Source organism: Pogona vitticeps, chromosome 1 (genome assembly GCF_051106095.1).
Source record: "Pogona vitticeps strain Pit_001003342236 chromosome 1, PviZW2.1, whole genome shotgun sequence".
NCBI lineage: Eukaryota > Metazoa > Chordata > Lepidosauria > Squamata > Agamidae > Pogona > Pogona vitticeps.
In genome coordinates this window covers 140,396,687-140,419,942 of record NC_135783.1, presented here as the reverse complement: position 1 = coordinate 140,419,942, position 23,256 = coordinate 140,396,687, and positions in this window count along the sequence as shown.

The window sequence follows — 23,256 nt, the reverse complement described above, 5'->3', positions numbered from 1 at the left end:
CAGAGACAAAATGGAGAGTTTTCACCATTTCATTCACCTGCTGGGTGAGCCAAGGCGGAACTGTGATCATGAAACAGTGATAAAAGAGTGGGAAAAGGCAGTCTCGCTATGTTAGTATATATGATTGCATCAAGATAATTTTTTGTAACTTATGTGTAGAGTACTTCTTCATTTTAGTAAAACCTCACCAAATCATCATCATCATCATTATAATCTTGGTATAGTCATTTGTGCAGTCAAGTTGAGTTTGGATTTTAAGACATACTAGAAGGAACGCACAAATGCAAGAGTAGGTCGTATCTTTTATTGGACCATTAGAAATAAAACAAAACAGCAAGCTTTATTTTTAATGGTCCAATAAAAGGTATCACCTAAATACTCATGTATTTGTGTAATCTTTGGGAGCACCCACCAGCCCTTGCCTTTTTCATGAAGGAACAGAAAGCTTCCTACATATACATAGTGCTCTGTGAGAAATTCCACAGTGATGCAAGATCAAGGAGGCTTCCTTAAAACATCCAGTCAGTTCCCAAAATAAAGCCCATTAATTTGCATCTCCCAATGCAAGACAGAAATTTGGATGGGGCGAGTTCTGGAGGCATCCGTCCCTAACAGGAATCACATATTAAGCAGAACGGCATCCCGGCAGTGCCACATAGCACCCCTCAGATGAGGCTGTAGGATAAAGTCACTCCAAGGCAGTTTGGCAAAGTACTGTACAGCAAAGGCAATTTACATGAATAAGGCAACCTTTTTTTGCAATGGGAACTGGGGGAAAAAACAATCAAAAAGGAGGCATTTTTCCCCAGCACTCTTGAAAATGTTCACCTAAAACATAAGACTCATTTTAAGTCACCTTTGTTTAAACCGAAGGAAGGAATGTTGAGTAGTAAATAAGTAGTTGAGTAGTAGTTTGTTTGTTTGTTTGTTTGTTTGTTTGTTTGTTTGTTTGTTCGTTCGTTCGTTCGTTCGTTCGTTTGTTTGTTTGTTTGTTTGTTTATTTATTTATACATACCCCGCCCATCTGGTCTTGCGACCACTCTTGGTTTTGTCAAGATGAAAACTTAATTATAAGGCTAATGTCTAACTCTCATGAAATAGGGATGCAAACTGGGGTGTTAACAGCCTTTCAGAACAGACCGATCATGTTGCAAGTTTAACATGACTTTATGGTTAAAGAATTGCATAAGAGGATTAGCATAACTGGAAGTGTAAAAGCTTTGAGGATCAGGTTTTAGACTGAGAGTTGCATGGTATAGATGTTATAATAGTATAAGCAAAGGACACTCGTATCATAAACTGGATAGCTCAATGGTTTAGATCGGGTGGGATTCCCCACTGCACCTCATGGACAGGGGCTGGACTTGATGACCCACAGGGTCCCTTCTGGGATGATTATCCCTTCATCGCCTGTTCTCAGTGGAAGGACGAGCCATTCCTTCCTGCCTCCCATACGTATTTGGGAAATTTGAACAAACATCTTATGATACAATTCACAAATATTTTTTTGCAGTAGGTATGGATTCCTTTCAACAAAGGGACAGAACAGATGACATGCTCTGAGGACCATATATGACGTGGGGCTGGAGAATGCACAAATACTTAGGCTGAGTTACATAAAGCATGTTTTCACCATTAACCTCCTTCCCTGCCCTTAAAAGCCCTTTGAGGAAGTCAGTGAGTCCAAATAAGATTAAAGATAAGTCAGCCATCCTTACGGGCTCAAAGAATGGTGAACACAATTTAGCAGGGATGGAGACCTTTCTGGCTCATGGAATCTACTTTGCAACCCACCATCCAAATTCTGATGCAAAAGACACGTACTCAAGTCCTATCCAAGTCTTTGTAAATGATGGTGGAATAGGGGGAACATGCTGGCCATTGCTCTCTTAGAAAGAGAATGACAATCCAGTGAAGAGCATCTCATCTCCACCATGCATGGAGGCGCTCCCTGCAGTCCAGAATTTTAAGATCCCTCATATCCTCACACATTGATTATGAATGCCTGAATAATGGGCCTAACACTTCTGGGTCCAGGAATTTGTCTTCTCCTACCAGAACTGAACAAAAGCAGAGTCCTTCACCACATGCATAAGCATCCCCAGTTCCCTGAGCTTTTCTAGCTAGCTAGCAGTAAGACAGGGGCCAAGGGATTGTTGCAGCTATTTGTCAAGCAGCAAAAAATGTGAGAAACCAACACACTGCCTGAACTGTAGAGGCTGCAGTACTTCAAACACCACGTGTAGCCAATGCATAGGGTGTGCTTCTATCCACACTTCTGCAAATGTACCTCATTTCAACCAGTAGAGTTCCAAATAGTGGTTCTGGCCCACTTGAGGATGATCCATCCATGATCCATCTGATTCAAGACTTAAAGGGACTCTTAGCATACTTGAGTGTAGGGAAGGAGGGCCCATGGACTTCATTCATCTGCTTACAGCCTGAACATAAAAGGAGCCTCCTCGAAGAGTGAAAAGCATTCTGAGTACACATTTGGGCATCCTCTGGGCAATAGCATCAAGCCGGTCAATCCTTCACTTCCAGAAGTGCTGCACTGCAAACCTTACTGGTGAGCAAAATGACCCAATGGTTGTTTTTGGATTGCAAATGACAATAATTTCAAACATTAATTTGATTTTCATTTTTCACATATTTAATATATGCCCATTATTTAAATTGTGCAATGCTCTGACATAAATAACAAAAGAAGGAGACCCGGCCAGTGGCAAGGGTTGATGAAAACAGTATCTCATCAAGATCTAGAAAGATATAGGTTGCCAGCTGTCATCCAAAGTGAATCCTCAGGCCACGTAATTTTCGGTTTCCGGCTTCTGAACCGTGAGTGCCAATCATCCACTGTAGCCATTTGCCAGTTGGCTGATTCAAAATCTTCTAATTCTTTGATATGGACAGAATGGAAAACAGCACAGGGTTTCATTATGAGAATCATCATACAGTAGTATTGTAGAAAGCAGAGTTGTGTTGGGGAAACCTCTGGGTGCTGGTGTATTTTCACTGGTGGGTGTGGTGTCAAGAACAGAACAAAACCTGGGGGTTTGGATATGTGAGATGCATGAGATTCTTAAGGGGAAAGGCTAGAATTGATGGAGGTACCATGTGTAATGGGTTCCAAAGATAAATAGCCACATCCAATTGCAAGACTTACAACTTTTCAACAAGATTCCTTGTTATAGGTGATCTGAACCTAATGTGCAGTTGTGGGCAGCCCTTAAAAAAGTTTCTGTTTTTCCAAGAAAAGGTGTATTGGAGAAAGGGTGTTATATGGCTGCTTCTAACATGTACTAGCTGAGTTGAACAGGGTGAAAAATGTTCCTAAAGATGCTTAGTCATTTCTCCAGATCCTCTCCAGACAAGGAAGAAACCAACACAAGGAAGAAATTACAGATGAAATGAACAGGTGCTGATATTTTCAATAGGCTACCCCTTTGAACAAAGACTATAACAAAGACTATAATGGATTGTCAAAGCAAGGAGAGCCACTTACTCCTATTAGCAAACAGACAAGTTCAGTATTTGCCTTCTGTATGAACTAATACATGTGTATAGTATTATACACATAGTAAGTACTGTAAATGGTTCTTCTTGCTTTGACAATACATCTGGATTCCTGAAGACGTTACCTACACTAGGCATGCCCAATGAGAAATTCTTCTTGAAATCAAAGGAGGCCATGTGAGCACTAAAGTGGTCTTATTGAACAATTTCTATTTCAGTGTCACCCAAGCAGAGCACTTCACAGTGATTGGTATCCAATATCTACATCTCATGGATATGCAAAACAGCAAACCAAACTTCACATGATAGATCAGTCAAAACATGTAGCTTTCAGAAGCTCAAGATTCATGAACTGCCTTCTATTTTACACTTCTGTTGTTTATGATAATGACAACAGCAGCTGATTTATGTCAGAATATTCTGACAAGGGTCCTTCGGAGGGCTCACCTTGAAGCACCAGTCAGCTGATATGTGTCATCCTCCAGGTTTCAGAGAGTTTTAGTTCTTCATATATGTACAGCCAGGTTCTTTGCATTCAACATGAACTCAACCCGACACATGAACACAATCAGGTCAACATTAGGAAAATGCACAAAGTTTGTTGAAGGTATCAAATCTCTAAGAGATCACTATCTGATTTAAATAAGTCAGAAATTACTGTGATGCGTTCTAGGAGTTATTCATATGGCTAGGTGGTTGTCAGAACTATTGTGCTAGGTCTAGGCAGGCTCCCGTGGATTTTCCCATTGGATTGTGAAGACCGGAAGAAGCTAACATCTGCTTTCACTGGAGGCCTGTAGTCCAGGGAAACATTTCCACAGTTGGTCTCCATTCATCCAGCATTAGCCTGAATTCTGAAGATGAAAAGGAGAAGCTCTTCAGGTCTTTGAAGAAAACCTTTAGACCTGAAGGTTCTTCTAATCTTATCGCTGCTTATGTAGTCAAATCTGCCACAGGATTAGAGTTGTGCGCCAGCGTTGGGCATAAGCGTATTAATTGTGTCCCCTCCACTCTCGCCTCATTGCTCTACAGACCTTCATGTCTTCAAGGGCCAGGCAGTCTGCTGTACCCACACAAATGTCCCGCACAGTTTAGAATCCTAAATGAGTAAATTTCAAAATTGCACATGAGTGGATATGAGTAGGAAAGCAAGCCTGCCTGCTAGAGATGTTCACCTTCTAACACATAAAAGATGCGGAGCGGAGCATGCTGGCCCCCACCCAGTCCCATGTGATCCTAATTCAGGGGGAGGGTTTGCACCTTTCTGTAGAGCTCTGTAGTACTAGATGCACAAATAAGTCTATATTTAAGCAAGCCGTCAAACTGTAGTTGCATCATCTGCCGCAAGCGCTCAAGTTTTCACTCAGTATTTTTCTTATATAAATCAGAGATTGGTCTCTTTGGGGAAACAGAAACTTGTGGATTTTCTGGCAACCTGGATGTTTTTGTGACTCGGGGATTTCAACAATAGATGCCTGGAAAAGCCAACCAGGTTTTTGCTCCCCGTTGAGGGAACTGATTGTTTTACATACTGTTGATTTTGTAACCAGTTGGCCATATCTGAAGCTGTTTGGGGATTCCAAGATGTTCTTGTGAATTCTATGCTCATTTTGGGAAAGGGGAGTCCAGCATTGTTCTGGCAGTGGAAAGATTGAGGTAACTTGGCCAAACACAGTGCCACGCAAAACCAGCCGCAGACCTTTGGTTTGACCCTCAAGGTTTTATGTTCTACAAGAGACCTCATTTCGTTGCACCCACTTGTGAGTGCAATGACAAATAAATTTCTTATGTCTTATGTCTTTGAGAAGCCCTGTTACATCCAAGAAGCCTCCTTAGTCCCAAAGACGTTGATTTTTTGCTACCTACTGACTGGAGCTGGTACTTTAGGCTCCATCCAGATTTTAATTAATTAAATTTAATTATTCATGTTTTTAAATAACCCTTACACAACACACTTAGCCCTGCGATGCATATCTCTACCATCAGGATCCCCTTAAGGAGCATGCTAGATTTGAGGTTCTTCATTTCACTGTCTTAGAGGGCTAGCAGAAACTCAGAGACCAGAAGGCTTTTATTATTAGAGAAGGCAATGTAAGGCTTGAAATAAGTGTGTGTGTGTGTGTGTGTGTGTGTGTGTCTGTGTGTCTGTGTGTCTGTGTGTCTGTGTGTCTGTGTGTCTGTGTCTGTGTCTGTGTCTGTGTCTGTCTGTCTGTCTGTCTGTCTGTCTGTCTGTCTGTGTCTCTGTGTGTGTATGAGAGAGAGAGAGAGAGATCATGATGCTGATGCTGATTATTATAATGAGCAAATTATAAACAAACAATTTTTGGAAAAATACAATCTTGTGTGCTTCTGCTTTAAGACAAGGTGCCTGTGGAGAGCATGCTCTTCATCATCCAGCACAGTGGTTCTTAACCTTGGGTTACTCAGGTGTTTTTGGACTGCAACTCCCAGAAGCCTTAACCACCAGCTGTGCTGGCTGGGAGTTGCAGTTCAAAAACAACTGAGTAACCCAAGGTTAAGAACCACTGATCCAGTGAACCCTAACATCACCACCTCAGAATCTAGGAGATAGTCCCCTTCGTTCCTGTCATTTCCTTTGTTAGCTGCCTTTCTTCCATTTTCTGCTCTCCCACGACAGACCTGTGAAGATCCAGCTCCAGACTATATACATAAAAGAACAAGGCAATGAGCTATAACTAAAAGTTTTTGTTTCCTTTAACTAAGCATCCACCTTGGGCATGTTTCCTCCTCCAAGAGAAAGGGCAGACTTCTTCACGCTTTTCTCTATATTAAGAGGGGAATAACCAATTTCCAAATCCCTCCAACACAAAATATGTCCCAAAAATGTCTTAGAATGAGGAAAAACAGATGCTGGTCATTATCAGACTGCTTCCTGCCATGTGCTAATTTATTTCCCTTGTGATTCCTACTGCAGCATTTTGCACGCCCCTTACACTCTAGTCTCCCTCTTCTTTGGTCTTAGGACTTGCTTTGTCCTAAGGGGGTGAAGCCATGCCTGTGGCCACCAGAGCTATCCTACCCCTGTGTGTATCTTCCATGTGCCCTGGGAGACACACACAGCCTTTCTGCCAAAACTGGGGGGGTGGGATGGGATGAGGAGATTGTGATATTCATGATAAAACAGTGCTCCCTTTTTATCAGGGAACCATGGCACCAAGGAAGGAACACAATGAATGAATCAAGCACCAAACATACCATGAGACCAGAACCCATCAAAGGTGACAGAGCAGAAAACTCAAAACATGCCAGCCAACATAGGTCACGAAAGTTCTCTTGATAACCAATTTCTGAGCTTTTGTTGCTATGTTTGGTGATGTGAATTTGGTTTACCTTGTGCTTGAAGCCAATGGACCTGGGTAAGTACAGATCATTTAGTGATGTCCCTAGGTTGATCTGAAGTTGCTCATGCACATTAATTTGTAGTTGATCTCTTAAGCATACGCGTTTCAGGATCAGAGCAAATCATCCCATGCATTTATGTTTTGTTGCCCAGAATTACTTTTGCAAGGAAAGAACAGCCTATTGGACCACTTATTTCATCCAGGGTTTTCAGGGTTATTTAAAAAAAAAAAAAACGGAGGAGAGTGGTGTGGTAGCCAGGAAGATAAGGCACAAAGACGTCAAAGCGTTGACATCCTGAAGAATGACGTGTGTCTTTTGGAAACCTCCATATAAAGGATAAGAGTGGAAGTCCCTTGCCAAGCAGGGTGCTTCAAAAAGGTGCTGTAGAACAAGTCTATCTTCTCCTCCTTCAGGGGTGGAAATTCTGGTGGAAAGTGAAAGATAGGGAAAGCAGGGATGAAACATAGAAAAGTTATAAACAGAAGACTGCAAAGTCTGGACTCTCCTCCATCGCACAGTGAAAACCTTACCTGGAAGCACTTCCAACCAGCGAATAGGAAGTCAGAAGGCATCATCCCCACCATACTTAGTCAACTGATGCAAGGGAGTTGGCCAAGCCTCTCAGTCATGCTACACTGAGGTCAATTCAGCAACCAGTGGGTTGTACCTGGATCTCTTGGGCATGGCTTGGTGAGCACAGGGCTAGAGCAAGCCTGTTTTTCAAGCAGAAGAAACCAACTACGTAAAGACAAGGACTTTGGCAGGAAAAATCATACAACTGCTATGGGAGTCCAGGCTAATCTTGGGTAACCAGGAGCAAATGCTTAGGAAAGTCACTTCTCAATCTTCCATCCAGCTTGGCACTGTGGCTCAAAAAAGTAATGTTTCCAGGTCATAGGAGTAGGGCTAGGCCATTTGAATTACACAGGTTTTGTTAATTTCTTACAAAAAACTAAGTGAAACAAAACACACCCACTCAGAAGTCACATTTCCTCGCAATCTAAACATGGTCCTCTCAGTGGCAGTTCTCACTTTCCCATCCTCTGTTAGCAGAGTGCTTCCTCCACATGCACCTTTATGTCCGTGAGATAGATGTCTGAAGGGCACCGTTGCTCTTGAACGCCTCCAGGATCAGGTGCCTTCATGGGCAGCCATAGTGCTGAGAGCCACTAAAACATAATAGGCCTGACGTCTGTCCTAGGAGAAGCCAAGCCTTCATGTTGCTGTGCGTCAGAAAAGTGCATCTTTGCATCCAGCATGGAAAGGATACAGGCCACCTGTTCTCTTCCACCGACAGACCACAGCAGTAGTCCTTAGATTGACAGCAGGTACTGTTAAGCAACTGTGTCAGGGTCAAGTTGTTGCAACCTTTGCCTTTGGCTTCTCAGATATTCTGGCATAAGAAAACTCATATGCCTTCTGCGAAAGGGACAGCGAGGCCAAAGAAACATATGATAATAATAATAATTAGTGTTTTGTGTTGGGAGCTGCCGAGGGGGGGGGGGAGGAGAGGGAGGAACGCTAAGCTAGCAAAAATGTTGAGAATACTCCAGTGTCCATTTGTGTGATGATGATGAGAAGGTGGATGTGGATGGAAGAGGAGAGATTGGCATGGTTACTGATGAGTCAAGCCCCCCGAGGAAGGAAATAAACAAAACAGGTCCAACTGGCATGAAGGCGATGAGAAACACAGAGCGATCCGGTGCTTGCCAAATGGAAAAGGAGTAAATCAGAGGAGGGGAGGTTTTGTTTACTGCTCTAGAAAGAAATTCAAGTCACAGAAAGCCTTTTAGGGGGTAAAGGGGGATTTGAATGTTCTTAAAAAAAATGCCGTGCAGGAGTATCCGTTTCCAGCATGTACAATTAATATTGGCTGGTTTTAAATATCCTTTTTCTTTTTTTTCACTTGTAAACTACAGTGTAGAAGATTAAATGATCCCTTCAGAATGTACCCATAGGGAAACTGACACAAAAGAAAAGCTTAGAAAGGGAAGAAATAGATGCTCCCTCATTTGCTGCAGAGCCAAACTGTGATTAAAAGATTTTTATTATTATTATTGCAGAACTTAGTACATTCTTGGCAATGTGCTCCTGTTTTCTTTTTTTTTCCTTCCCTTCTCAGCTGGGTTTTGTCATCATGTATACGAGAGAGAGGAGAGAGCAAAAGAGAGAGCACAGAAGTGTAAAATTTTCTTGACACGTAAAATATGAGCTGCTGCTGTGCAGGGTAGTTTATAAATGTCTCTGGGTGTTTATGGGAGTTTGCTAAAGATCAGAGCAAAAGATGCGCTCAGCTGCAGAGCTTCTAGTAAGGAAACGCCGGTGTTGACCACGGGCCTCTGCACGGCAATATCCCCAGTTGTGGGGTGTATCCTCCCCTTCCTTGCGTTGCTGAGTCCATTGCAATCGAGAAACCATCAGAAATGGTCTTTCACGTAACCAGAACCTGTTGCTTGAGTCCAGCTAGGACCGCACTCATGCAATAAATCAGAAGCCCTTTTTAAGAATTATTGCTCATGGGGCCATTCTCATGATTCATGGGCTGTGACTAATAACATGAGATGTACAGAGTCTTTGAACAAGACGGATAAAGAAATCATTTGCCAAGACGCTGGTAGGGCACCGCCCAAGATAAGATGATGGTGGTGATTGCAATGATAGCTATTTTCAAACTGGTTGTTATCAATTGGACAAAAAAAACCCCACATCTTGTTGACCACAAGAACCTTGCCTCCCAGGACATTTTAGGCCCCCACAGAGCTCTAGTGACATCCTTGGGCTAGAAGGAAAACCCACAAAAATGCAGGGTTCCAATCCTGGAGGCCTTGAGGATTTGCAGTCTTTATAATGAGGAGATCACCGCCTTCCTATTACTCTCTCTCTTTCTCGCTCTCTCAAATCCAAAACTGAATATCTAGTCATCTGGGTAGGTTGTCTGGTTTGGGTTTGGGTCCCCCCACCACCGCTTTTTTGGTCTTTTCCAATGTGGCCTATGCTAAGTAATGAGGCCAAATTTTGGTGTCCAACCCTATTGATGTTCTCCATCTTTGTCTGAAATGATAAGATATGGATGCCAATCGCAGATGGTCCTCCTAACCATAGTCAGCTGCAACTCTCATCAGCTCTATTCAGCACAGCCAGGGATGGGGATGAGAGGCGTTGCAGTTGAATGACCTCTGGAGAATCACAGATTGCCCATGTTCGTATGAATGTACTGGAAATGAAAGATTCGTCCACCAGTAAGACTAGAACTAGCTGTTTCAATTCTGCTGAATTGCAGGATAGTTAGAAAGCAATTATTTTACTGGGGAAATATGCACATATCTTAAATATGCATTAGCAAATCATCTTATGAACCATTCCATAAATGGAAACATATAACACAGGTACTCCTATAGCCGGCAAATGAATGTTTATATTGGCAGAGTATGGCTTAAAAGCCTCTAGCTATGCACTAAATAAAAATTCAGGCCTACACAGCAGATTGACTTCAAATCTCCTCATAGTAGAATCCCCCCCCCCCCCCTTAATTTGGTCAGTTTATCTCAATTGTCACTGGTATGAGAAAGAATAAAAAAATTTTCATTTACTCACAGTTCTTCATAGATAAAAACAGTATTCTTTTAAAAAATATTAACTGGTTGCATGTACAGAGTTTAATTGGGTAACTAGTTTCATGACTAAAGGACTTGCTGACTGACTACATAGCTCTGTATTCAGATTGTCTTGATAAAAAGAGCAGAGAAAGAAGACTTGCGTAGAGGGCATGGCTCTCCTCAAAATTCTGAGGCAGACAGGGAACAATTGGCTGCTACTGGGTTGATTGACATTCACCTCAGTCCAGAACGGTCCCTCCCAGTCAAAGCCTCTTAAAGGCAACACATGAGGGTGCCATAATTCCAACAGTTTGCACATATGTGTCTACATCATTGCCATGATACCCTAACCATGGACATTCAACAGCTGTAAATTAGGCCTTTGCAGAAGGGCAATGCCACGTCAGTGTGGCAAGCCTGGTATCAAGCCCCTTGCCAGCCTCCCCGGGTGGGCCCCTCAGCTGGCGTAGCACCCTTCCCTCCCTTTCCCTTGTAGGGGTACAGCTGAAAGAGCATCACCAAAGAAACCAGCACTTGACATAGTTACTCCAGCACGAAGCTCCCAATACTCTGATCTAATGTTCCTCTGAACTGAGGTTGTTTTGGCTCTTCAGAGGCCTTGTAAAGGAATGGTTCCAGTGCTAAGGGCAGTGATGACAACACACAACCCCTCAAGCACATTATTTATATTAACTTTAAACATGTGGTGGGTTTGTTTTGTTCTGGAGGGTTTTTTTGGGGGGGTGGGGACAAAATAAGCATTATTGTATACATTTTAAAAGGCACACACCCAAAACATTTTATAGAAATATGTCAGAAAATTAGGAAAAATGCAAAAACCGAAAGATTATTCCATTCTGGCTGGTAGTATTAATGCAAGAAGTGCAAATCAGAGTAGTTTGCTTAAAAATGCAGGCGAAGCAAAATCCTAACGCATCTCTCTGCAATACTGTACGTGCTTTAAGACAATGCTGTTATTCAGCACGCATTATTTACTGAGTTCAGTGTGCATCTCCTGTTCTTTTTATACTGCTGATTATGAATCATATATTTTGAAACATCTCAGTTAGCAATGGGATCAGTGGAGCTGAATTTCATCGTTTGTTTGTTTTACTGATGAACACCAGCAAAGAGAAATGTGATTTAAACAACCATATTTGATTTTCGTGCCCTTTCCCTTCAAGCTGTTTTATCAGGAAGCCAAAGACCACAACTTGCATTACAAGTGCTACTATAACTGTTGAGTGTTGTGAAGAAAATAGTGTGTGAACAGCTGTCTGGTGCTATGTGAAGAGGACACCTGCACTTTCTTTTCCTCTTTCCTCTTTCCTTTTCTTCTTTTACTATAAATGTTGCAGAATTTTAGTTAACTTTCTCTAGCTGCCCAGCAGAAGTGCAGGGATTCACAGAGGAGAATTAGCTTGAAGTTCCCCGATTTAGTCCACTCCTTTTTCTCATCAACTGGCACTTACAATCTCAATAATTTACTCGGAGACATCTGGAGTAAATAGGTTAACAAAACTTATTTTTGGAGCTCCCATGCCTGTTAATCACTCCACTAGTACTAAGCTGTCCTTTGCAGCATGAAGATGTTATCCATTTAGAGTATAGTTGCCAGATCTCCAGGCACTGACTAGTGTCTCAGGGAACTGCTGTGATTTCTCCAGGTCTCCAGGCAGGGAAACAGTTCCCAGTGTGGGCAGTGTTTGGTTGCTTTAATGCCTGGGTGTTTATTTACCATGATTCATTACCTCAGTGTAAAGATGTTTGTTTGTGTTTTTCATGTGTCATATTTAAAGGAGACTTTGCAGGAAATCTACATTGTTTCCCAGTCACATATACACATTATTCTGCAATTGGTACACTATGAGCCATCTCCTGGACCTTACAAGGGCTTGTCCTGTGTCATCACAAAGTTTCATCCCCAGGTACTGTATTATGTTTTGGCCATAAACTGTCAGGGAGTAGGAAGCTGCTGACCTGGCAACTCTACTCCAAACAATTGCCAGAGGACCCTCGTAGCACAGTGATTAAACTGCAGTACTGCAGCCAAAACTCTCCTCAGGCCCCATGTTCAACCCCAGGTAGCCGGCTCAAGGGCCACTCAATCTTCCATCCTTCCAAGGTTGGTAAAATGAGTACCCAACTCTCTGTGGGGGAAGGGACAATGTGTAGCCTACATAAGTAAATTGTAAACCACCCAGAGAGTGCTTTGAGCACTGGGGGGGGGGGGGAAGAGGTATATAAGCAGCACATTTTACTCTCTCTCTCTCTCTCTCTCTCTCTTGACGTCTTCTGAGGTCACAAAGACTCACCCCTGTGGCATCATAAGCCCTTGCTCTCAAGTTTTGGCCCTGAAATCTCATAGCAAGGCATGGTACTCACCGAGTAATCCTACTAGTGCCTGTTATAGAAGACCAGTGGCCCATTTATGGCTAAGGCTGGTTGGTCACCAACATGCAGGCCTCAAGGAGTAATAGTCCCAAAAAAAAAAAAAAAAAGACACTTAAGAATTCCAGCTCAGAAAGACATCCATCAGAGCACTCCTCGTGGAAAGGCTGACCAATCCATCTTTTTCTTCAGATAAAAATCAAGGGCTTCCAAGTTAGTCATCTTGGAAAGCTTGCATTTCAAGGAAAATAAACCAGAGTTTTGCTTAACCTTTTCTTTAGTCAGACAAAGCAACGGATAAAATACCAGCTCTTTTATTTTATATGGATTTTTTTTTCTCCTCAGCTGAACATGCTCAACAACTGGCAGCCCTTAAATTTAGACAGCCTTGGGGTAAATGTGAGAATAAGCTGCAAATTAAGCATCCCTTGACAGATGGAAGTTTGTAGAGTGAGAAAGAACAGACCCAACCCGTAGCACAGTGCTGACAAGTGAAGGATTACACCATCTTTGGGAGTGCAAGCCACGTGTTCTAAGTACCTCATCCCGGGGAAGAGGACATGCACTGTGATAATCCTCAAATCCCCTCCCTTCTCCGCATGATTTATGACCAGCAACACTCCCTGCAGTCAAAATATTGAGCACATCTCACACCTCAAAGGCTTAAGACAGTATACTGCTTAGTCTCTCCAAACAGAGGAAGCTGCTCAAATTACTACAGGTTTGAAGGACTTTTCAGCTTGAGTTCAAAATGGCGGTTGTCACTGTTGGAACATCTAAGAACATCACAGCTTCTTCTAAATGTTCTCTGGCCATACCGCACTGTAAGGTATCTATGCAGAGGTGGTGGGTCCAGCTTGGCAGAATAAACCAAAGGCCCTTCACAAATCAGCAAAAGCAGCAAATCAGAGTCATTTTACCACACTTAGCAGTTAATGAAGTAATATGCATTACTGTCAAAAGATCATTTAAGGAATCTATATTTACCTAACTCTGTCGATCATTTACAAGGCTGGTTCAGCACTTTTTGCTGTCTAAGCAAAAGCAGCCCAACCACCCAATTTCAAGTCAAGGTGTATAATATCCAAAGCTAGCTTATTTTGGCACGCAAAGCAGAAATTCCCTTAGAGAGTCACTGTATAAAACAACCTCTATATAAATAAACAAAACAAACAGTCAACAGCAACATAACGACTTAGACGGTACAAAGCAGACCTACTTCTCCCAACAAGCAGCAGTTGTATATACAGTATAAGGAAACCTTACCCATTCCCATTCCTACAAGATATTACTTATATATCTCCTACCCCCAATTGTGAGTTGGTGTATGCTGAAAGATTTCCCCTGGGAAATACACTCCAGGATCAAACATGTTCCACAAAAAGCTAAACCAAGGAGAGGTGTGTGGGTTTTTTGTTTTTGTTTTTGAAGGGGAGGGTTGAATTTCTGACAGAATCTTTCTGGCAGGATCAAGAGAGAAGAGTGTAGCATCACTGAATAATAACCAAGATAAAGATGTTGCCAAAAGCAAAAAAAAAGAGGGGGGGAAAGGACAGTCCCCCCCCCACTTGTTTCCATGAGGAAGGTAACACAGAAACACACCATCAACTACAACTATATACGAACTGGTGTATAATAGGAATCTGGAATTTGCATCATATCATGGCATGCAATAGCTGCTGTCTGAGGCAGCCACCCCAACTCACTTTGACAGATTTTGTCCTAGTGAGCTGAAATGAAAGCTAGATAGTGCCGTGTGTTCTTTAAGCATCCAAAAGCTTACATGAGGGATGACGGTTCCTGGTTCAAATGGCAAAACTATGCATTATCTGTACATCTGCACAGAGTAAAATAGCACACAACACCAGGACACTCAACAGCAACCGATTCAGGGTAGGAACAGAGGTTCAACTTTCATGAGCGGTACCAGCCCCACTTTGGACTGCTTGCCTTTCGGTCTGGGTCCAGCACAAGCTATGGCTGCTTACCAGTACCATTGCAGGGGAGGAAAGAGCATGTTTGACTAGAATGAATCAGCAAGTAGATAGAGGCTGGTTAACCCTTTCCAGCTGTGCCTGGTCCTTTTCCCATCAGCCACCACGCACGCATGTGCGCGCACACTCCTTCGCTCAAGAACCAGAAATAATGCTGGTTGGCACTGGTTTTACAATTAGGGAGTGAGGCATCTACCTCAAGTAGCAGAGACTGGTGGTCAGCAGCAGCAGTCGCTCAGGTGATGTAATGTGTCCTTGTTCCTTTAGCCATGCCCTGATCTAAATATTGCCGAGAGATAAGAATCATCCAGGTGTCAAATCATAGAATATGCAGTTAAGGCATTTCTCAGTTCTTCTCGTTAAAAAAGACAGAAAGAAAAAGCTGAGGTGGAATGAATCTTGTGCCTGGACTCTGTCAGGGAAGTGATTCCTCGCAAGCTGTTTGCTCTGTGTAGCACTTGGAGCATGAGAAACTTTGAGGCCACCAAAAGCTGGCTGGCTTATAGAGGCCTTCAGCTGTGTGGAGAAACAGGCCTGAACCAGTTGCCGCTCGTGGTCCCATTCCTATGAGCAACTCATGAGCAGCTGCTCTGTTTCAATCTGCAAGTGACACCTCTCTGCAGATGACTGGCTTCTACCCTAGTCTTGAGATCCTCGCACTTTCTCCAAAACCAGCTGCAGAGTTCCTTTCATGCTGAATGGTAACACACAGCAGCTGTTTGCTTCAGTGGGCAGCAACACAACATCAGCAGCAGGCTAGCAAGGGTTGTCATTAATCACTTTACGACTACAGGGAGCAGAGCTTGGTAAAGTTACTTCTTGAACTTTACATGCTGGGGAAATGTGGATGTTGTTGCCCAAAATGTAACTTCTTCAAGGCTCTCGTAATGCTTGGTGCCATGTTCCTTCCATCATACAATCTCTTCTTTCCAGCTCTTGAGGAGATACTTAACTGTATGCTGCATTGCCACATAACTCCAGACTTGTCCCGTATACTGACTCACTGCATATCATCTCATCCAAATGTATTCAAGTACCATAGATGGACAAAGCTGATAAGTGGGATTAACAGGGGTGTTTCTCCACCACAGCTATGAGAAATTCCATTCCCATTGAGAACAGCCCCTCTCCAATCAGTGTTGTCGCAATGAGAACTATGGGTGTGGTGCTATCACATGTTTACAATGTCTTGAGTTCTCCTTTCCAGTATTGTAAGCAGAAATTAGAAACAGATCGACTGGCTCTTTATTTTTAAGAATTTCTGCATACGTAATTTTTAAAAAATATGCACAGATAGACTTCAGTCAGTGGGAGGCAAGTTTCCGTACAGGAGGAAAACACAAAACTTTGCAACCTGATACAAAACATGGGCAGGAAGAAAATACTAATACTACTACTCTTACCAACCATGCTCATCAGCTTAGAACTGGAAGGGATCCTGTGGGTCATCAAGTCCCTGTCAAGGAAGCACAGTGGGGGAATCAAACTCCCAACCTCTGGCTCTGCAGCCAGATGCCTAGGCCACTGAGCTATCCAGCAGTTCAATGCTGAGGGAATTGTGAGATGTTGGGTAAAATTGAACCTGGGAGGTTCTCACACCCTTGGCTTGTATGGAATGATGATCTGACTCACAAACGTTCTTCGAAATTATTATAAAGAAAGCTACTACTGGTGTGTGTATCATTTAACAGCACACATGTTAAACTAACAATGGAACAGAGTAAAATGCATGTTTAATTGTAATCTGCCCGTCTGCACAAGCTGCAAATGGAACATTAGACGGACGGACGGACGGACAGACAGACAGACAGACAGACAGACAGATATTCCCTATCACAATCAGAAACTAGGGGGCTTGAAGTTTCATTATCAGAGGAAACATTGTGTGAGCCTTTCATGCAATATCTGAAAGACCTTTGAATTTCACAGAGGTGTAGTAATTTCCATGGTCATATGAGCCTTTAGAGATTCTTTCTTAGCTTGATTAGATGTTAGGAGTAGGTGTTAGCTGCCTTCAAGATGTAAAAAAGGCCACAATTTGGGGTCATTGTGGAACTTCAGCACAGGCTTAGATGGAACAAATCCACTGCCATGTCCAGAGCTCCCAGTGGCAGAATGGGTTTTCAGGTCATGTCTTTGCTTTGCTTTGGCATTAGAGTCAGTCTTTTCTCCTCTGGCTTTATTGATTCTATTGTGTCCTCATTGCACAATGATTCTTCTTATTTTTCTTTCATTTAACAAAGTTCTGTAACCTTTCTTTCTTCACTGTCCTGTCAATGCCTTGGATCCAAACGAACCAGTGGCCTGGGGCAAGATGTACATAAAATCTAAAAAGGAGCTCCCTCATCGGAGGCAACCTCCTCCTCCTGCTGACATCATTCCCATTGTGCAGTTGGAATTACACAATAGGATACTGGCCATTGGATTGCATGCTCCGTATCCTCTACAACAAAATAGGATTTCTCCTTCAAGAACACCCATATCTTTAAGTATTTTTGAAATATTAAAATAGAGCCACAGCAAATGCACTTCAGATACGCTGCTTTGGCAGTATGTGATTTTAAATATATGCAAGTGCACGGCTTCAGGCCTCTCTGGGAGTCTGCCTCCATCGTCACCCAAATGAAATGATCCCATATGGACATTTTCACTGAACCATTAAATAGTCTTTCTGATCACAAGGAGTGAACACGAGAGAGTAGAACAAGAAAAACAGCATTAGCTCCCAGCTGGGGGAGCATGCTGATTCAAAGAACATGTTCTTTTGATATTTGAGAGACCATTTGAACACACTCTTTCCCCTCGCTTGGACTGTTTTTCTAAAGATGAAATGGACAGATACACAGACTAGTTCTGGAACAGATGTACAAATGCTATGGATGGCTACCTCACTACTGTGATGACAGTGGCTGGAGAACAAGGGACATAAGAGGAAACAGTGGTTTGTAATAGAGCACAGCCAAAGCTTCTCACAAAAATCATATAAGCCTTTTTAATTTTTTTATTTTTTATTTTTTGGAAACTTTTCTGGGATGCTTCTTTTTCTCACTTCTCACAAAACCCTGTCAAAGAGGAAGGCCAGTTGGTGGAGACTTCTCCAAAGATTCTCTACTTTTTGTGTGTGGTGATCACCATCCAGACATCACCAATACAACCCTCCCCGAAATCTACTGCCATTGCTCATACTGAGTCGCCCTCCTCAGCATCTGTAAGAGAATTTTTCCTCTCCCTGACGTTATTTGGTGAAATGGACGGCGTCTCTGCCCAGAGACCGGACGGAGAACTCCACGAGTACTTTTGTGGTCAACACTCTAGCGCAGTAATCCCCAACCTAGGGTAACCCAGGTGTTCTTGGACTGCAACTCCCAGCAACCCTGGCCAGAACAGCTGGTGGCGAAGGCTTCTGGGAATTGCAGTTCAAGAACACCTGGATTACCCAAGGTTGAGAACCACTGCTCTAGCATAACATGTTCGGTACAGGGAAGGCAATAAATACAGGCAAATACATTTTGCTCTGCCACTGCCAAAAAGCAACGTACAAAAATGTTTCAGTCATAGAATCACAAAATCATAGAATAATACAGCTGAAAGGGGCTGGAAGGCCATCAAGTCCAATTTCATGCTGAATGCTCAATGCAGAAATCCATGTCAAAGTGTTCTCTTGAATGCCACCAGCACTGGAGCGCTCATCACTTCCTGAGGTAATTGGTTCCACTGTCGTACTGCTCTAACAGTTAGGAAGTTTTTTTCCTGATATTCAACCGAAATCTGGGTTCCTTTAACTTGAGCCCATTGTTGCATGTCCTGCACTCTGGGATGATCAAGAACAGATCCTGCCCCTCCTCTGTAGGACAGCCTTTCAAATATTTGAAAAGTGCTATCCTATCTCCCTTTAGTCTTCTCTCCTGAAGGTAAACATGCCCAGTTCTTTCAACCTAATTCCTCATAAGGCTTGGTTTCCAGCCCCCCTGATCATCCTTGTTGTCCTCCTCTGAACTCATTCCAGTTTGTCAGCATTCTCATTGAAGTGTGGTGCCCAGAACTGGACACAGTACTCAGGGTGAGGCCTAACCAGTACCAAAAGAGTCCCGGCAACACTGCTTAGCCAAAAATCATAAAAGGCAACAAAAACTTGCAAAAACTGCCCAAATATGCAGCAAAGCCATGACAGCACAGTTGAACCTTTCCTTGATGGACAGTCTTACAAAACAAGACATCTTCAAACAGATGCAAAGAGAGAATTTGCCCAAATCGAACCACTCAAAACCTTTAAAAACGACATAACCAGGAACAGTGCATTGTTGAATTAGGTTGCATAGTCATAGTCCCGACAAAGGAAAGAGGATTGCTCTGACTGCTGATTAAAATTGGTCCATTCAGGCACTAAATTGAAGCCTTCTCTGCACCAGATCCTTCTGTTTTCTCACCATCCCTGTGCGTCCTCATTAATCCTTAGCCTGGAAGAAACAGGGGAAGAGACTACAACGAAGATCTTCCTGGCACTTTACAGACTAAGAAATTTTACTGGTCATGAGCATTGGCTGGAAGGTCAGCAAAGAAAGAACTAGAAAAGATCATCCCGTGTAAGGAAATGTCATGGGAGACCCAGGCCAAGATCATCCACACTCTTGTATTTCTGATCACCATGTATGAGTGCGAAAACTGGACAGTAAAGAAACAGGGGGAGGGGAATTGTTTTATTTGAAATATGGTGCAGGATGAGAGCTTGGCAGATACCCTGGATCCAGACACCCTGAATTGCCAGAAAGATGGAAAAGTGGGCTCTAGATCAAATCAAGCCTGAACTCTCTCTAGAAGCAAAAATGATGAAACTGAGGCCGTCTCACTTTGGGTACATCATAAGAAGACAGGATTCTCTTGAAAAGTCAATAATGCTGGGAAAGGTGGCAGGTATCAGGAAAAGAGGAAGCCCAAATACAAATGGGCTGACTCCTTAAAGGAAGCCACAGGCTTGAGTATAGAAGAGCTCAGCAGGGCTGAAGAGGACAGGGCCTTTTGGAAGTCACTCATTCAAAGGGACACTGAAAGTCGGAGGCAACTTGATGGCATGTGACAGCAACAATCGAACAAACTTTTGTGGACTGCAACCCATTTCATCAGAGGCATGGCGTGTACCCATTTGATGAAGTGGTCCAAAGTCCATGAATACTTATGACCAATGAAATTTGTTGGCCTCTTTAAGTTAGCAGAAGAACTCTTGTTGGCTTTTGTTACAACAGACTAGCACGGCTAACTCCCTGGCCAGGAAACGTTTATAGAATGTAGTCCCATTTTGTATCAAAATAATGGTGCACCAGTGACTTTTCTTTCTTTTACCGCTCTCTTCGACAAGAGAATACTATAGAAAATCCACTCCCCTAAATTAACTGTTATGAGTTGTGACCTGCTATGAATTTGCGTGATGTGACTATAAAGTACGTTACAGCTTAATAGAACTTCATATAATTTGAAAGGCTGGGGCTACATGGTCAACCACTTAAAAGAAATTGGTGCCCTATAGCCCATTTATAGACAAAATATGGACATAGACGACCAAATAATGACATCTTGTCTTATTTCAGATTGTTTAACCACGTGCTTTTCTCTCCAGGAAATTAATAAGTTTATGAAGCAGCTGTTCCATCTACTAGGTTTAAAAAAAATAATACTGCTGCAGTAAACTACAGATTACTGTTTTTGAGGGGCGTAATCCCCTTAAAATTGGCCTTTCCCAGTTTTAATGAGCAAGCCGGTCATTCCAAACCGGCGCATCTGAGAATCGTGGTTTAACAATACATGCCGCTTTGGACCATAGAAAGACATGCGAGATGGATAATTGTTTATATTGTTAGTCATTCATTATTGAAACATGCTGTGTTTGGAAAAACACACCAGAGCTGAAGGGTTTCCCTGCGCTGTATACTCTCTGCACTTATGAAGACAGAATCCAAAACTCTAGGCAGAAAGAGGCTATCTTTTTAAATATGCTCCATTTTTATGGGTGGGCAGGGATGTTAAAAAAATAACAAAAAAAAAAAAACCCACCAACATCTTGTTTCTTTGCAAAGCACGTACTATCACATGGAAAGAAGGCTGAAATAATAAATTATAAGGGCAAGATCTGGCCTGTTATTTTGACATGCTCGAATCCATTGCCTTTCTGGCACTGACAACATAGAAACAGGTAAGAAACATGTGTGCGTTATAGTGCCGTGTATGACACATACCAGAAATCCACAAGGTATTCATGGTGGATAAAAGATGCAACAGAAAGATAATGGCATTTTCGCACACACCTCATTCTCTCACATTTTTATGGTTTTCTCTCAGCTGCTGGAACGCCAGCGCCTGCAATCCTCCTGGCAGATAGATATTCCTCTTTTTTTCACGCATGCATACACACATGTTCTTTTACAGACTTTCAAAGGCACACAACCCCCCTCAAATACTTGGTTGTACAAGGAAGCCCAGTCACAGGCCTGTTTACACAGTCCCTATATTTACATATGCATATAGGTACACACACGCATGCACACTGTCAGATAAGCAAATATCCCATTTCTCTTGTGCGCTTCTTTAACATTTAAACACATAAGTCCTCCTTGCATGCTTGCATAGGCACACACACTGTTTTATATGCGAAAAGGCACTTCCTTATTTTTTTTATCTGTACCCAAACACGTGCTTCTGAATTGACACACACACCCTCTCTTATACTGAGTAGTCTGCATATACTGAGTATCCACTGAGCAGAAAATCCTGCCCGTGCAGTTAGATGATATTGCACCACTTGCACACGAACAAAGCCATGCTAGTGCTAGTGGAAGATCTCCATTTGGACTATGGCAATACAGTACTTGCACAAGAGGTCTGATCCCACATTATTACACTGGTACAACTTTCAGCTTAGTGGAAGTTCCAACAGGAGGCAGGACATGGAATGCAGATAGATGGAAGGCACACATATAATTTAGCACAATGAGGCTGCAATGCCACACATGGTTACCTAGGAGTAGGCTTCACTGAATTCAATAGGACTTCAAACTCTGAGCACATATGTATAGGTTTTGCCCTTTCATATTTAAATAAAGAGGGAAAGAGAATGAAAAAAAATACGCACAAAGTGGACCAAGGTCATAAGAGATGTTAGAGAACAATAACTCACAGTCAGTCTATAGTCATGTAACTCAATGGCAGTGGACTGAACCCTTGGCAGAATTTTCCCTGTTCTATAAAATAAAAGAAACAAAAGAGGTTTTGGGAGAAGGGGGAATGTCCCAGATGTTAACTAGAATAAAGTTGTCTCGTGTGTAACATTTCTGATTTCAACTTACAGTGGTCTTTGATTTTTTTTTTTTAAGTTTTGCTAATTTTAATATGAGAAAGGAAGATAGTCACAAACCGAAGATACACACAATTCGTTCAGCATTTCCAGTGTGGCACGTCAGCCCCCTCTCCCCTATGCTGGACTGCAGATTGATTAAAAAGTCAGCAGCATTTCAGAACAATGAAGATTAATCACAACGAACAATCTGTGATCACATGGACCTGAAACCCTAATGTCTATCATACCCTACCCTTTATTCTCCTGTATCTCCAGGATGGCTATAATGATAACAATGCTGATGATCAAAGATGCTGTGAACACCATAGTTCACTGTCTCACCTTAACCTGCTTAAAGGCACACTTGGCTATAATGTATGTGTAAACACTGGGAAAGACCCTGCCTGAGCCATAATAAATGGGGTTGCTAAGTCCGGGACATCCCACTCCCCTTGACTTTGGGCCTGGAACCCAAGATCAGGGACGTGGGATATGGCAGAAATGAGACAAGTGAAGGATATCTAGGGGGAGCTGGAATTACTGCTGGGCCAACTGAGTGTGGAAACAGAAGCAAAGGGAATCCAGACTAATGGACCCACAAGCAGCGTAAGACCCAGTTAACATGGGCAATATGGCAACCCATAGAGATGGAAAGAAAACCAATTTTTGTAGGCCAGGAAGGTGGTAAAATGCCCCCCAGTTGCTACAGTTTTGTGTGTGTGTTTTCACCCCTCCCATCAGGGCTTGTATCCCATGTGGTCTTAGCTACAAGGCACGTGGGGTGGGAGTCCCATGTTTTCCACATACAAACACCTTCACATTGAGTCTCTAAGCCCTGCACACTCCGGGAATGTGTGGAGATAAAGGCCAGGAATTTGAAGCTGCCTCACACACAAACATTAAAATGCCTCCACATCCACTGTGTTTCACCCTAAGGTCTGTTCCTCTGCTTGTAAACCTGAGGATGTGTAGCATTTCCTTGAGACGTCACCCGGTGACCTGAGAACCTGGCAACCCTACCACTGAATCCGGGGAGCATCCCTCTTTAGCTTTTAGGTGTGTTCTGCTTTGC